The 17558-nt window shown below is 33.9% G+C and overlaps 1 pseudogene; it reads right to left on the bottom strand.

The window, feature by feature from the left end:
* Positions 1 to 9505: 9505 nt before the first annotated feature.
* Positions 9506 to 10900, bottom strand: LOC143053724 (uncharacterized; annotated as a pseudogene).
* Positions 10901 to 17558: the final 6658 nt, after the last annotated feature.

The raw sequence follows: 17558 nt of genomic DNA, 5'->3' as shown, positions 1-17558 counted from the left end.
TAGCCATTATTACTCTACCCAGTACACGCTGGATATTGCCACTGAGAAGACAATTGTTTATACCACTGCTGGTTATAGTAACCAAATGTAGCCATTGTTACTCTACCCAGTTCACCCTGGTTATTGCCACTGAGAAGACAATTGTTTATACCACTGCTGGTTATAGTAACCAAATGTAGCCATTATTACTCTACCCAGTACACGCTGGATATTGCCACTGAGAAGACAATTGTTTATACCACTGCTGGTTATAGTAACCAAATGAAGCCATTGTTTCTCTACCCAGTACACGCTGGTTATTGCCATTGAGAAGACAATTGTTTATACCACTGCTGGTTATAGTAACAAAATGAAGCCATTGTTTCTCTACCCAGTACACGCTGGTTATTGCCATTGAGAAGACAATTGTTTATACCACTGCTGATTATAGTAACCAAATGTAGCCATTGTTACTCTACCCAGTTCACCATATTCACGCTGGTTATTGCCACTGAGAAGACAATTGTTTATACCACTGCTGGTTATAGTAACCAAATGAAGCCTTTGTTACTCTACCCAGTTCACGCTGGTAAGTGCCACTGAGAAGACAATTGTTTATACCACTGCTGGTTATAGTAACCAAATGTAGCCATTGTTACTCTACCCAGTTCACGCTGGTTATTGCCACTGAGAAGACAATTGTTTATACCACTGCTGGTTATAGTAACCAAATGTAGCCATTATTACTCTACCCAGTACACGCTGGATATTGCCACTGAGAAGACAATTGTTTATACCACTGCTGGTTATAGTAACCAAATGAAGCCATTGTTTCTCTACCCAGTACACGCTGGTTATTGCCATTGAGAAGACAATTGTTTATACCACTGCTGGTTATAGTAACAAAATGAAGCCATTGTTTCTCTACCCAGTACACGCTGGTTATTGCCATTGAGAAGACAATTGTTTATACCACTGCTGGTTATAGTAACAAAATGAAGCCATTGTTTCTCTACCCAGTACACGCTAGTTATTGCCATTGAGAAGACAATTGTTTATACCACTGCTGGTTATAGTAACAAAATGAAGCCATTGTTTCTCTACCCAGTACACGCTGGTTATTGCCATTGAGAAGACAATTGTTTATACCACTGCTGGTTATAGTAACAAAATGAAGCCATTGTTTCTCTACCCAGTACACGCTGGTTATTGCCATTGAGAAGACAATTGTTTATACCACTGCTGGTTATAGTAACAAAATGAAGCCATTGTTTCTCTACCCAGTACACGCTGGTTATTGCCACTGATAAGACAATTGTTTATACCACTGCTGGTTATAGTAACCAAATGTAGCCATTATAACTCTACCCAGTACACGCTGGTTATTGCCACTGAGAAGACAATTGTTTATACCACTGCTGGTTATAGTAACCAAATGTAGCCATTATTACTCTACCCAGTACACGCTGGATATTGCCACTGAGAAGACAATTGTTTATATCACTGCTAGTTATAGTAACAAAATGAAGCCATTGTTACTCTACCCAGTACACGCTGGTTAGTGCCACTGAGAAGACAATTGTTTATACCACTGCTGGTTATAGTAACCAAATGTAGACATTGTTAAGTACCCCTGCACTTTTAAAGTGTATCATCTACCCAGTAAATAGAGTTAAGCACCACTGATGGTAAGGATACCCTTACCACAGCTGTAATGACCTCTTGTCTACTGGGTGCCTGATACACTAGGATACCTTTAAAAGCAGTAGTATAAAATACTGTACTGGATAGATGAAACGCTTACAGGCATTGGTACTAACCACCGTCTACTGGTTATATGATACACTTGGATACCAGTTTTAGCAGTGGTACTAATCACCATCTTTCGGGTAGCTGATACACTTCAATACCAGTACCAGCAGTGGTACTAACCACTTTATTGTGTAGATGGTATACTATGGCAAGCCGTTCTCGTCAAAACTATGTTTAAACCATTTTTCGAGAAATTTACACACTGAGAATTATAAAAAAAACACACTGAGAATTGAAAATTACACACTGAAAATTAAAAATTACACACTGAGATTTCATAACGACGCACTGAGATTACAAAAATGAAAAACACACACTGAGAATTGAAAATTACACACTGAGAATTGAAAATTACACACTGTGAATTGAAAATAACACACTGAGATTTCAAAAAGACACACTGAGAATAAATAAATTGAAAACACACACTGAGAATTTGAAATTACACACTGAGAATTTAAAATGACACACTGAGATTTGTGCGCACTTTTTATGCGCACATATCTAATTAGCATACTTAATCTGAATCTATTACAAGCTTAAAGCAACTAGGGGACAGAACTCGTTAGTCCTTCGATTTGGTTCTAAATTATTCATAAAAAAACTTTAGAAATACAAGAACAAGAAAAATACCCGCTTATTCTTATTACAAAATATTTATACCAAATGGTGAAAATTTTATATTAAAATTATAAGAAAACTTGGGACAATTTGCACTGAAAAACAAATAATGCAGTGAAGTTTTTACTCAAGTGTCTATAATAGCATATAAACGTAACAAAAATATAAAAGATTAACTTGCAAAATCAGGGTAACAGTTGGAAGACTTTTTAAAAGGGACCCATGCTAAAACGGTTTTAAGTCCCGATACACTGGTAGTAATGATATGTATTATAGACAACAAACTTGTGAATATGAGCGATGTTAAGTCATGAAATTTATTACGAATGTTAATTGGTTGAAGGAATCGCATTTCACTATAATGACAAGAGTTTTTGAGATCAAGATATTAATCTGTTGAATTATTCATCTCATGAATATTCATTAGTAATTTGCATATTAATCTCAGTGTGTATTTTTGAAATCTCAGTGTGTAATTAACAATTCTCAGTGTGTGTTTGTCAGTTTATTTATTCTCAGTGTGTCTTTTTGAAATCTCAGTGTGTTATTTTCAATTCTCAGTGTGTAATTTTCAATTCTCAGTGTGTGTTTTTCATTTTTGTAATCTCAGTGCGTCTTTATGAAATCTCAGTGTGTAATTTTTAATTCTCAGTGTGTAATTTTTAATTCTCAGTGTGTGTTTTGAAGTTTTTAAATCTCAGTGTGTTTTTTTGTAATTCTCAGTGTGTAAATTTCTCGAAAAATGGTTTAAACATAGTTTTGACGAGAACGGCTTGCCATAGTATACTTACTTGCAGTAATACATAACACTGTCTGTTAGGTAGAAGGTATCTATACTAGCAGTGGTATCCAACACTGTCTGGGTATATGATACACTTCATAGCAGTGGTACTTAATACTCTACTGGGTATATGATCAACTTAGGTACCCTTGCAAACAGTGGTACTTTATACTCTACTGGGTATATGATCAACTTAAGTACCCTTGCAAACAGTGGTACTTAATACTTTACTGGGTATATGATCAACTTAGGTACCCTTGAAAATTTTGTGAAGATGATATAATGGTATACCCTTTCAAGAAGTAGTTCTCAAGACTGTCTACTGTGCAGATGCTATACTTATATATCGTTACAAGCTGTGGCATTGACCACTTTATCATATGCACATTGTACACTTTGATACCCTTACCAGTAGTTGTAATAAACACTCTCTAAATGGTAGATAAATGATCCAATTCCAATCTCCTTACTAGAGTGGTATCAGACACTGATATTTGATACATTTTGGGTACTCTAACCAGCAGGGGGTAATACAGAATGTCTACACACTTATATACCCTTACAAACAGTGATGTTAACACTTTCTGCTGTGTAGACGATATACCCTTAATAGCAGTGGTGATAATCAGAATCTACTTGGTAGATGGTTCACTTGGAAACAATTAGCAGTAATGTCTATACACACTGTCGACCGAGTATGGGATAGACTTGGATACATTTACATGCTTTGGTACTTAACACTCCCTGACAGAAATATGATACATTTCGATACTCTTAGCAGCAGTGAAACTCACACTGTCGACCGGGTATGTGATAGACTTGGATACCTTTACACGCTTTGGTACTTAACACTCCCTGCCAGAAATATGATACATTTCGATACCCTTAGCAACAGTGAAACTCACACTGTCTACTGGGTATGTGATAGACTTGGATACCTTTACACGCTTTGTTACTTAACACTCCCTGCCAGAAATAGGATACATTTCGATACCCTTACCAGCAGTGAAACTCACACTGTCGACCGGTTATGTGATAGACTTGGATACCTTTACATGCTTTGGTACTTAACACTCCCTGTCAGAAATATGATACATTTCGATACCCTTAGCAGCAGTGAAACTCACACTGTCGACCGGGTATGTGATAGACTTGGATACCTTTAAATGCTTTGGTACTTAACACTCCCTGCCAGAAATATGATACATTTCGATACCCTTAGCAGCAGTGAAACTCACACTGTCGACCGGGTATGTGATAGACTTGGATACCTTTACACGCTTTGGTACTTAACACTCCCTGCCAGAAATATGATACATTTCGATACCCTTAGCAACAGTGAAACTCACACTGTCTACTGGGTATGTGATAGACTTGGATACCTTTACACGCTTTGGTACTTAACACTCCCTGCCAGAAATAGGATACACTTCGATACCCTTAGCAGAAGTGGAACTCACACTGTCGACAGGGTATGTGATAGACTTCGATACCTTTACGTGCTTTGTTACTTAACACTCCCTGCCAGAAATATGATACACTTCGATACCCTTAGCAGCAGTGAAACTCACACCGTCTACTGGGTAGATAGTACACTTGGGTACCCAGGTAGCAGTGGTACTTAACACTATCTAACTTGTATATTACTTAAACTGTCTCCTTTGTAGATTATACAGTTGTATACATTTACCAGTGGTGGTATGTAAACTGTATCCCTTATAGATGGTATAGTTGTATACATTTACCAGCGGTGGTATTCAAACTGTCTCCTTTGTAGAGTATACAGTTGTATATACATTTACCAGCGGTGGTACCTGGTAGATGATACAGTTGTATACTTTTAGAAGCAGTGGTACTTAGACTGTGTCCTTGGTATATGATACTGTTGTCTATACATTTACCAGCGGTGGTATTTGAACTGTATCCTTGATAGATGGTACAGTTTGATACATTTACCATCGGTGGTACTTAAACTGTCTTCTTGGTAGATGATACAGTTGTATACCTTTACCAGCAGTGGTTCTCAAACTGTCTCATTGATATATGATACAGTTGTATACATTTACCAGTGGTACTTACATGATCTACTGTGAAGATGATAAATTTGTGATACCCTTACCAGCAGTAGTGTTAAAGACTGTCTACTGAGCAGATGGTAGACTTGGATATCGTTACCAGCTCAGGCATTGACCACTTCATCCTGGGTAAATTGTACAGTTGGGTACCCTTATCAGCAGTGGTATTAAACACTCTTTAAATGGTAAATTATTTACTTGAACAATCCAAGTCCTATCTCCATACCAGTGTGGTACAAACACTGATAGATGATACACTTGGATACTCTAACCAGCAGCGGTAATAAAGAATGTCTACATAGTAGATGATTCATCTATATACCTTAACAAGCATCATCTTTTGGGTAGACACAAAGCACCGACATAGAATTACTCGTAGTAACTGAAATGTAATTCAAAGTAAAAAAAACAATTGATAAATAAATCATATTATCCCAGACTTAAGTATCAATCAGTACAGATAAAACGGATTTAATGTTCAGTAGTCATAACAGTGAAAACAATATCACATTATGCAAGATATTTTTTTATCTGAGAAGATCTATAGCACTCATTGTATGGATTTTCAAATTATAAGCAGTGTGCACAAAGTTTGGAATTACATGTCATATTTTTCTTAAATAGAGAATTTAATTTAAGAGAGTTGACAGTAAATAATATATCTTGGAAAGGGTGCATGCTTTTAACAATTACTTGTCCATAATCTACACCATTGTATGAAATAGTAGCGCACATATAACTGAATTTGTATTTATGTATTTTGTTTTTACCTCTTTGAAACATGATACTCTTTAGTCAGTTTTGGGCTAAATAAAATGCAATACATATATTGCTATTTTTAAACTCGAATTTATGAAATGCTAATGTAGAATTTAATATATTGGAACTTACCAAGAATTATTTCGAACAACTTTGAGGCACCAAATGAAATTTTGCCATTTTTCCCGCTGATGTTCATTTTGGCCATCAAATATTTAGTGAGGACCCCGAAAAAAAAATATATGCATCTAAATATTAGTAATGGCAGATAGTAATGTTTTTTTGTGTTAAGAACACATCGTTCTACTGCATGGGTTGTTTGTCTCATTAATGAGAGCACCCCTGTATAAGGAACACATCGTGTTACGGCATGGGTTGTTGGTCTCATCCACGACAGCTCCACATGCATTAGGGGCACATCGTGATACTGCAGCCATTGGTTGTATGTTTCACGAATCCATGACAGCTCCATCTCCAAAAGGAACACATTATGTTGTTATGGGTTATTTGGGTCATACATGAAAACTCAATCTTCATATGGAACACGTCGTATACTTATTTAATATGGTTTACACAGGAACTCCTTTGTTGTCGCTCCATTGATAAATTTGACTTGAGGTATATGAACAAGTCCATGGCATGAGTCAGTGTTGCAATTCAAACCCACTTGTATGGGGATCTGTTTGGGTTTACAGAATAGAGAATAATGAGCGAAAAGGACAGAATACATGGCAAAGAAAATTGAAAAAAAGACAAAAAAAAACAAAAATAATAAAGAATAGAGAATAATAGGCAAATAGGTTGTTTTTCACATGATTCCGTGACAGCTCCACATGCATTAGGAACACATGTGTTGTTGGTCTCGTTCATGACACTTTTATCTGCGTTAGGAACACATCGTGTTACCGCATGAGTTGTTTGTCTCATCGATGACATCTCAATCTGTTTTAAGAACACATTGGAGCTGTCATGAATGAGAGCAATAACACGATGTGTTCTTTTTGCAGATAGCGATGTCATAGACAGAACGGAGTGCTGTTGTAAGGTTTAGCATTAATAAGACCACATCATGTTACTGCATGAGCTGTTTGTCTCATCCATTACAGATCCATTGTGTTCTCATCATTTAACTTCATGGTTGTCTGTTTCAGGAATCAATAACGCTCCATCTGAATCAGGAACACAATTGAGCTATCATGGATGAGACAAATAACTCGAGTAGTAAAACGATGCGATGTCATGAATCCGAAGGTTTTTCCCGTACAGTAACACGATGTGTTCCTAATGCAGAGGGCGTTGTCATGGATACGAACGAAATGCAGTTGTTAGGTTCTTCCCATGCAGTAACACGATTTGTTTTGAATACAGAGTGGGCAGTCATGGATGAGACAAAAAAAACCGTGCAGTAACACGATGTGTTCCGTTCCGAATGCAGATGAAGCTGTTATGGATTCCTGAGATAAACAACCGATAAAGTTTAAACTGAGAAATGTAAACTTGAAAGTGAGCAATGCCAACTTCTAACTTAAAAATGTCCAGGTGAAAGCAAGAAATATTACAAAGGAAATGAGAAATATAAAAAAAGGTTGTCCTAACAAATATTTCGTATAAATTTTTAATAAAAAAATCTTGTGCATACATATATATATATATACAACTCGTCTAAACATCAACCCAACAATGTTCTCGAGATTTTTTAGATCATCTTGCAATATAGTTTGATCTGATTTGCTTTCAATAATTCTAAAGATTTTTGTGTCATCCGCGAATAAGTAGGCATCTGATGTCACGCAATCTGGCAAATCATTTATGTATAGAACAAATAACAGGGGACCTAATACTGAGCCTTGTGGAATTCCTTATGTTACATCTTTCCACTCTGATGTTTCCCCATTAACTGAAACTCGTTGTTTTCTATACGATAGAAAATCTGTAATCCACTCTAGGAATGGATTAGTTATCCCAAAATTTTCGATTTTCTTAACGAGTCGTATGTGGGGTACTGTATCAAAGGCTTTCATGAAGTCTGTTTATATGCAGTCAATCTCATAGCCATTGTCTATAGCTTCTGTCCATTTATCTATTACCTCTAATAGTTGTAGTGATGTCGATCTCTCAGAGATAAATCCGTATTGTTTGTTTGAAAATAGTTTATTTTCTTTCATGTAACTAATTATATGTTCTCTTATTATTTTCTCCATTATTTTACAGACGACTGATGTGAGACTTACTGGTCTATAATTTTTAGCTTGTGATTTATTCCCTTTTTTGAATATTGCACTCACTAGGGCGCTTTTCCAATCCTTTGGAACTACTTTTTGTGTTAAAGATTGGCTAAAAATGATGCCAAGTGGTTCAGCTATACCTTCTTTGACTTCAAACAGCAGTCTTGGGTGTAGATTATCAGGGCCGGGTGATTTATCCGTTTTTATTTTCTGTAGGTGTTTCAAAACCAAATCAGTGCCAATATTTAATTCCTCTATTTTTTTTATCTAATGGAATATGCCTAGGCTCTAGAATATTGCCTTGTGGTTCATTAGTGAATACGCTTGTAAAATACTCTTGATAGTATCTCAGCCTTTTGTTTATTGTCATCTGTTTTATCGGATTTTACATCTTCTGTATCTACATGTAGGTCACCTATACCTTCCCTGGTCTTTGATTTGGATTTTATGTAGCTCCATATAGCCTTTTGGTTTCTTTTGGCATTTTCAGATAATCCTTTTTCGAATAATTTCTTTTGTTTATTGACTGATGTTTTGGCCTGGTTTCTGACTGTATTATATTCAGCTCTTGTTTCTGGATCTTGTTTAGTTATAATTTTTTTGGATAGAATATTTTTCCTTCCAAATTAACTATCTCGCTTTTTTATCTATTGGGAATACATTTCTCTTTTTTCCTATTTGTGTCATAGTTTTTGTTGGTACAAATCTGCTCTCTAATTCTTTTAAAATAGTTAAAAAATAATTCCAATTTTTATCAATGGAATTTTCCGCATTAAGCTTATTATGCCAGTCTATTTTATTCAGCTCTTGAATAAAATCTTTGTAATTTCCATGATTGTACAGATTAGCTATTTTCGGTGCTCTTTTTATATTTACATAACAGTTAAAATCAAAGGATATGACACAGTGGTCACTTTTTCCAAGCGGGCTCATATATTCTAACTTTGAAATCATCTCTTCTTCGTTTGTAATTAGTAAATCAAGTGTATGGGGTGTGTCAGCTCCTCTCCATCGTGTTGGTTTTGTTGTGTGTTGGTACAGAAAATTATCTTGTAGTGCTTCCAGAAATTTATTTTCAGTGCTATTTGGTCTATCCCCCTTTGTGTTCTATGTTTCCCAATTTATTTCAGGATAATTAAAATCTCCCATAATGAGTATGTGTGAGTACTCCATATCTGTTGCTTCTGACATTAGGTTAACTAGCTTATCATTGTATTCCTTGGAACTGTTGGATGGGGTTCTATATATCAGACCCACTAGGAGTTTGTCATTTTGATTAAGTTTTACCTTTATAAATATATTTTCCTGAAACTCTGTCTTCATTGTAATTTCTGTAGCTTCTAGGTTGGAGTCTACATACATCAAAAGGCCTCGTCCTTCATCTGACTTTATGTTTTTCTCAAACATTTTGTAATTTCCTACCTCTGGTATTGAATATTCCGCTGTTGATGGTTTATATCTATTAGCTTTCGGTTTTACTTCTGTTATACCAATGATATTTGGTTTGTTGTCTCTTGTACGAACGATCAATTCTGACATTTTGTTGAATAGCTGATCTGCATTAGTATAAAAACAGTTCAATTTTGGTAGAACTGTAAAGTTATTTACATTGCCGTTAAAAACCTTTCCCTTCTTTTGTACATTTATATTTACATTTTGTGTCTCTCTTTTCACCTTTTTATTTTTACAACTTTCCTCGCCCATGGCGGTCCCCGCACTTTGAACAGGAAGTCCCCCGAGTTGTTCTCTTGAAGTTTTTTTTGCCTCAGTCCACAGTCTCTTTTCTTCTTCTCTCTCACTTTTAGTAAGGTCATTGCTTACATTTACTTTTTGGTATTTGGGATATGATCTAATATAATGCATGTTTCTAAATAGAGTTAGTTTTGAGTCTATGCTCTTCAAATGGACTAAAAGAGGTATGTTAGTTTTTTCTTTATCATATTTCCCTAGTCTTTGTGTTTTTCTGATGTTTTCAATATCCAATGTTATCTTGGCATCTTTAAAGAGTTGGACTATATTCTCTACATCATGTTCTATTCTTTCTTGTTTATTTTCCGACTCATTTTCTGTTATCCCAAATATGATCAGATTATTTTCCCTTGTTTTTCTCTCATTTATTTCCTCTAGTACTGTGGTTACTGTTCCTTGGTTTGGTAGCACTCCACCTTCAATATCCTCGGATACAACATTAGCTACTGCCCCTCCATTTAAGGCTTCTTCTTTAGCTATTTCTCTTACTCTTTCCTCGTCACATTTGTGTTTTATAATCTCCTGGCTTACTATATCTCTTACTTCTTCTTTATCACATTTTTTTTCTATGGCGATTTTATATCATTTATTCTTTGCTCTTAGTTGTCCATGATCTCTCGGCATCTCTCTTCAATTTTCTGATCAGTAACTATGTGTTCTTCTACTACTTGTCTACATGGGGCGCAGAACCACATTGTTTCTGAGTTGCTTAATATATCATATTCAGTTTTTGATTTATCTAAGCATTTTATGCAAAAATGATCTTTACATCTTTGACATTCAAGGAGTTTAGCGTCTTCATTTTTATATATCTTATGGCATATTTTGCATTCCCATGGGTCTTCCTCTTTTTGATCGCTTGTTGCATTTGAGGTAGATTTATTCCTTCTTGTTGCCATTTCTAAGGCGTCAGATAGGGCTTCCCTAAATGAAAATATATTAATTTATTTTTCTTTTTATTTCATATAATAGAGCTTCTCTATTATTAAAATAAGAAATGAGTTATTAATATTTTTATCTTGTATTTTAAATTAGGGCTTCCCTTAAATAAAATTTCTCTAGATAATATTATTTATTTTCCTGATATTAGATAGAGCTTCTCTATCTATAATTTTTTTTCTAAGCTTGTTATCCCTTTATTCCGCTCTTTCCTATGTTCTATATTAAGGCTTCCCTAATAGAATTGATCGTTAAGTTATAATCCCCTTTCTATTTATCAGGACGAATAGGGCTTCCCTATTCGAACTAAATAAGTATGAAGTATTGTTAATGCTAGATAGAGCTTCTCTATCTATTTTAGGCCCCCTGTTAATTATTTTTATTTGTTCTATACTTAGTTATGCTAGCTATCTCTGTATGGTCTTTTATGTTGTTAATTCCTAGAAAAAACAGGGCTTCCCTATTTTTCTAATATTTTTATTCAATTTTTATTCTATGATATAATAGGGCTTCCCTATTCTTTTTATTAGCTGAGTGATGTTGTTGATTTTCCTCTTTGTTTTATAATTAAGGCTTCCTTAATTATATTGCGCAGATTAATTATTTCGGATCTAGTATGTTAAACAAGGCTTCCTTATTTAACTATTCTTCTTGTTTTTTTTGGCTATTTTGCTGGCTATTCAATTAACATCCTTGCTCTGACAGTTCAAGTGCTAAATCTATGAATTTCAGCATCCACAATTTATTTACAGCTCTTATGGGATGTACTCCGTCCGATGTTAGGTTGAAATTCTTTCTATATTTAACTTTGGTGTCTCTTTTTGTCTTGTTTGAAAGGATAAAATCTTGAGAAATTCTTGGTGTAGAATAAAGGCGGTTAATCAATTTTAGGTGATCGTTAAAGTAGTCAATCTGTTCACTGAGTTCTTTGTCTATGTTTGTTGCCAATTGGACTTTTCTGTGACCTTTTGTGGCTTTATTTACCAGGAGTGACGGATATGTCTTTTTTTTACTATTCACAATTAAGTTAATTGAATCTTTAGGTTTATTGGCTCTTGTGATCGAATAGCATGAATAGTATGGACACTCTATAAAAAGCACTGTGGCTGATGGTTTTGTTGTTATGATTTGTTGTTTGAGATCCCTATATTGTGTTAAAGTTTCTTCTATATTTTGATACGGTGATTTTCTAAACTGGATGGTTTTGTTTTTCTTCTGTGTGATTTCACATGTACCTAGCCAGATCAGTATTATTGGGTGATCCAAGTCTTTCACCGTGTCTATGAGTGATTTAGTGTTTTGTGTTGTCGATCGATCCTCCTCTCTTATACAACACTTTAAATTTTTGCCCAATTGATTCTGGGATGTATTCTTTTAGACCCACCCCTTTGCTGTCCGTGAACAAGATAGTGTCTCTTCCCAGGTGTGCTCCCCTAACCCTTTGGTATATCTTTTTCCTCTCTTTAATAATCTTCCTCACAGACATATATATAATGATTGTTACTACGACTGTATATTAGTTTAATAGACTATAGCACAAGCGGTGTAAATGAAAAATAGGTCTTCCCTATTTTTTTGTACACAAACAATAATATTGTTCTAGGCGAACGCAAGAAACGAAGTATATAAATACAAAATATAATAATAGGGCTTCCCTTTAATTATATAATTTAAATATCGGAACAGATAAGCGCAAAATACAGAATATAAATGTCAAATTAACTATATGAATGTCCGACTTTCCGGCAACGTGGTTTGACCACCAAACTCTGAACGAAGGATGATATAATCTACATTTTGGTGTTGGGATGATCAAAATTTTGTGTATATGCTATATAAATGTTTGGATGATTCGTAAATGATGTTTTAGTTTATGGATGTACACTGATTACCAACAATAACCACGGATTTAAATCTAATTTCTCTTAGCTTTATCTTTCACAACTTCTAACCGGAACCGGAAGCATCCAATTTTTCCTGCTGATTTCATAGACACTTAAGGGTGACTGGGGAATAGAATTGTCTTCATCTACCAAAATACATGTAGTAAATTGTAAAACCCGTATAAAAAGCTTACCACACTTCATCCCGGTCTACCCGTATTACAGGTATTCCCCATGATATGTATTGTTTAAAAATAGCTTCTCGTTCCGTGCATGCATGCATGAACTATAATGATAGTTCGTAGTCAGGTTGACTGCTTATAATGCAAAATACACATTAATAACAAGTTCTATAAAACGAACAATACACACTGATCGTTTCTTTAGTCCCCAATGTAAATGAAAGAAACAAAAACCATATCATACCATAAAAAGAAGAGGAGAAATTCGAACATTTCCGGATCTTTTTCTGGCCAAAAGACCCCCTGCATAGATTGCGTATGAAAAGATTAACCTCATGACTTAAAAGTCAGGCCTTAAAGCACTGCCTTTAAAAACAGTAAGAGAAAAATGGTCTAAAATTTGACCCCATCCTAACCCTCGTACTTGTGAGAACGTATATATAGGTCCATGTATTCAAAGTAAAGTATTATATTATTTTGATTATGAAATATTGTGATTAGAAACGGTTGCTTTTTTCAATCGATCTTCAAACCCTTTTCCTTGAGTCTTGGTGCTAAAACCGAAATATTGATTTATTAGTGTTCAACCAGAGAACGTAACTTTCAGCACTATTGTTCATTTCGTGGTGATCAAACTGTAATGGTGGAGAAAGCCGGAATGCCAAGAGAAAATTACGATTTTTGACGTGAAAACTGATAATCATATTCAATCAATATACTAAACCCCTAACGGGAAGAATTAAGATTAAGAAACAAAAAAAATCGCGTGCATGTGTTTTAAGTTAATATTATATATATAATTAATTATATATATATATATATTTTCAACTTATAATCAAAAGTGCATTAATTGTAATAGAAATTTCAACAATTTAAAAATATGTTAAAGAATTTTAAGGCTTAAAAATATATAGGGGAAACAAATATATGGATATGTTTGTTGGTATCCCATTCTCTTCGAAGCTAATGATAAATCTGTCCATGCTTTATATCCAGTGACGTTACTTGACTCTCATACCTCGATTGTTAGTGAGTCGAATGAGGAAACGGCATCAGTGCTGACTGAAGATACTGTGACAGTGCAAAAAGCAGCTTCGTTCATTATTTTGGACTTTAATTTAAAATTCTCAATTTTGATATTTAAGACTTTAATTCTCTGTGTTTTATAATTCATTTTATTTTATAATTTCGTTTCTATATACATTTCATATCCAGGACTTAAAATCAACATGCTTTGATATGCAATTTAATTCTTAGTTTGGACATTGAGTGACATGTTTAAATTCAATCTGTTAGCTAATTAGTTACATTTTACCTTATTCATAACGTATGTTCTTAATTGTCTTAATCAGATTATCATTTAATATTTATTCTTCAAGTTCTAAAAATAGTTTAATCTTTGTCAGTGAACAATTTTACTCAAATTAACTGTTATTTGTTATGTCTATACTTGTAAAATTCAATTGTGTATAAATACTTGTTTATAATTTCTATAAGCAAGATTTGGACTCAGGACTTTACACTGAACACAGTCCATCTGTAATAAAAGTATTAGTATTCCATGCTGAATTATTGGTTTATTCATCGCTAGTTCCAGAGTCTCAACAGTTAGGTTTCACCAGTATTCAGAGTTCTTATTGCTATTAAGAGCAATCGTTCGTTGTGTGATCAGGTGCATCACACAGTTTCAGTAACAAGAGGCCATTCTGTCAGGCTTTTGTTGCACACCCAACAAGTCACCCAGTTTCCCCGGTGACAATACTACGGGTGGGGGTTGGGGGGAGGGAGGTTAATAGTTTTATAAATTGACCATAAACCCACTTATTCATGGTATGGTATCAATATTTCTGACCTGACACTACGTACTTTTTATTGCTTAATTCTTTAGATTTAATATGCTATGTTTCGGGTTTTTTCGGGAATAATCCCAGGTAAACCCTCATCAGAGGTCAACCTTTATATATTTATTTCGTATCTAGTATCATAGATAGATGTGTGTCTGTTTCATAACAGTTTTTTTTTCTTTCAAATTTACTACACGTGCATATAGGTCTGCGTTGTAGCTTGTCTTTTTACAGACTACAGAAACTGACCAAGTAGATCAGCATCTTTGGTTAATTATTCATATATATAATGAAAGGACTTATTGTCTTTATTCACGTAATCTAATCTATCATAACTCTACACGAGATCTAATAGAGATAGTAGTTATCAGTGCTATACTGTGGAATTCACAGTAGACTGTCGTGTATGTTTTAACACCTATTTGATAATATACAAATATCTCCCTGTTTAACAATTGGGGAGGTTTGTGTAGATACCATGTCGGGTCTATACATGAATATAACCGGAACCATTCGATTTTCCTTTGTACGTGATCGCTTGAAAGTAAACGGCATCACGTCTTTTTACATCTGTTTCACAGTATAATGATTATATACTAAAGCCTCCCGTGGTGGGGTATTGTGAATCAAATTGATGTCTTCGGCTTAATGATTAATTATCATGTTGCCAATATTCTTATTGTTTTTTAAAACCACTATCTGGTTTGGATTTAGATAGTTTTTTTTTATCTATTTTTTTTTGGCAATCAGATCTTTCCGAATTATATACCAAAATTTTGTTAATACCGTGTTAAGATATTCAAAAATATTTCAGTCATTTGTTTTCTAATCTTTGGTTTCTTTGGAAGTTGCTATATGCATTTATGCTTACTTAGTCTAACTGTTTCGTTAGGGTGAAATGTGCAAGACATGTATACTTTAGACCGTATATATACGATTTTCTCATTAGTACATGTTGCTATTGTTTCTAAGAATTCTTGTACCTTCCGAAGGCATGAAAACAGTGTACTATTTCAAATAGTTGTTCACTTTGTTCACTTTCTTCATTAAATTTATTAAATCCATCAATTCTCATTCTTAAGTGGAATTTAATATTATAGTTAACTAATAAAAAGTTCGTAGTGTCAGGTCAGAAATATTGATACCATACCTAGAATAAGTGGGTTTATGGTCAATTTATAAAAGTAATTGTTTTTCTATGGAAAAAAAATGTTCCTATACAAAAAAAGAAATATTGGTATATTCTTAAAGTTTTAATTTATACACAACTGTTTATAATATTTGTTATAATACATAAGTTAACATAACAGGAATTATAGAATGCACTCAATATGGTCAAAATAACTTCTGTGAGATTCCTAATATGTTAACAATATGGTAAAAATAACTCGTGTGAGAATCCTAATATGTTAGCAATATGGTAAAACATACAAAGTTATTTTATGAAACAACAATTTCTTTATCAACAAGTAACTTTTTATTTTTATCTGAATCCCTGCATAGAGCATCATCATTTTTTTTAAAAGTTGAAATCAAAACAAAATGATGGTAGTTGGTTGCTGTCTATCAGTTTTGTTTTTTGTTAATTGTTTAAGCAAAAATCAAGGAATTGGTTTTCTCATATATCATTCTGTCATGTCGGGGATTATTACAGCTTCAATGCATAATGATTTTGCTATAATAAGTAAGCCCTTCAAACAGATTTTGCTAGTTTTTCAAACTACTGTATATCAACTAAATTTCACTAGCAATTTATTTTAGCGACTTTTGAGAGTAGAAAATTAACGCCAAATTTAATCGCCTCAAGGTGGACTAGAAAGGGATACAAGTTTGATAATATTTAGTTAAGGCAAAATAAAGTAATAGAACGGAAACGAAACAATTATTTTTTTTTCATTACATTACTCTAGAACGGTTAAAGTGACGCCACCAAAATTCACACCTTATCTATGTTTTGTGGTAATTGACATTTGTAACATTATAACATTTGGTTGAGGCAAGCTAAAGTTAGAGAATGAAAACAAACTTTGGGACGTACATGAACATACTGACGGACACGGGTAAAACTTTATGCCTCATCCACTACGGTGTTGGCATAAAAAAGGGAGCTTATTTCAATAGATTTAAGCAGCTCACAAAAAGTTCATGATAACTACTGAAATGTATTTGAGTTATAGTCAGAAATACTGGAAAATTCCCCCTTTTTATGAATTAAGTTACAATACTCCAAAAGTAATAATCAGAAATTATTAAAAATTGAAATTAAACTTGTGTCAATATATATGTCAGAACAATTTACAAACATTTCATAAACATTGATCCAAAGCCTTTTTAAGTTATAGTCAGAAACTGGAAAAACACCCATTTTTTAAGAATAAAAGCGCATAATTTGGAAATTCTAAAAAAATTAAAATCTATAAAAATTAAAAGGAAGCTTACGTCAATAGACATAAACTATTCACTACAGTCTCATGAACATCGCTGGAAGCGTTTTTGAGTTATTTTCCTACTTGGTTGACAATGGCAACGGTATACCATAATACAACCCTGAAAACTAAACATTTATTCATTGAAGTTTGAAAATGAGGTCAAGGACAATGGAAATATGACAGATGAAATTGTTTTAATATAAGGCATCTGCATACAAGGTATGAAGTATCCAGATCTTTAACCCTCTGACATAAAACTTTGTAAAAATAATTTACCAAA

Source organism: Mytilus galloprovincialis, chromosome 12, assembly GCF_965363235.1.
Source record: "Mytilus galloprovincialis chromosome 12, xbMytGall1.hap1.1, whole genome shotgun sequence".
Classification (NCBI taxonomy): domain Eukaryota; kingdom Metazoa; phylum Mollusca; class Bivalvia; order Mytilida; family Mytilidae; genus Mytilus; species Mytilus galloprovincialis.
The sequence above is the reverse complement of the archived record's forward strand: the minus strand, read 5'-3'. Positions and strand labels throughout refer to the sequence as shown.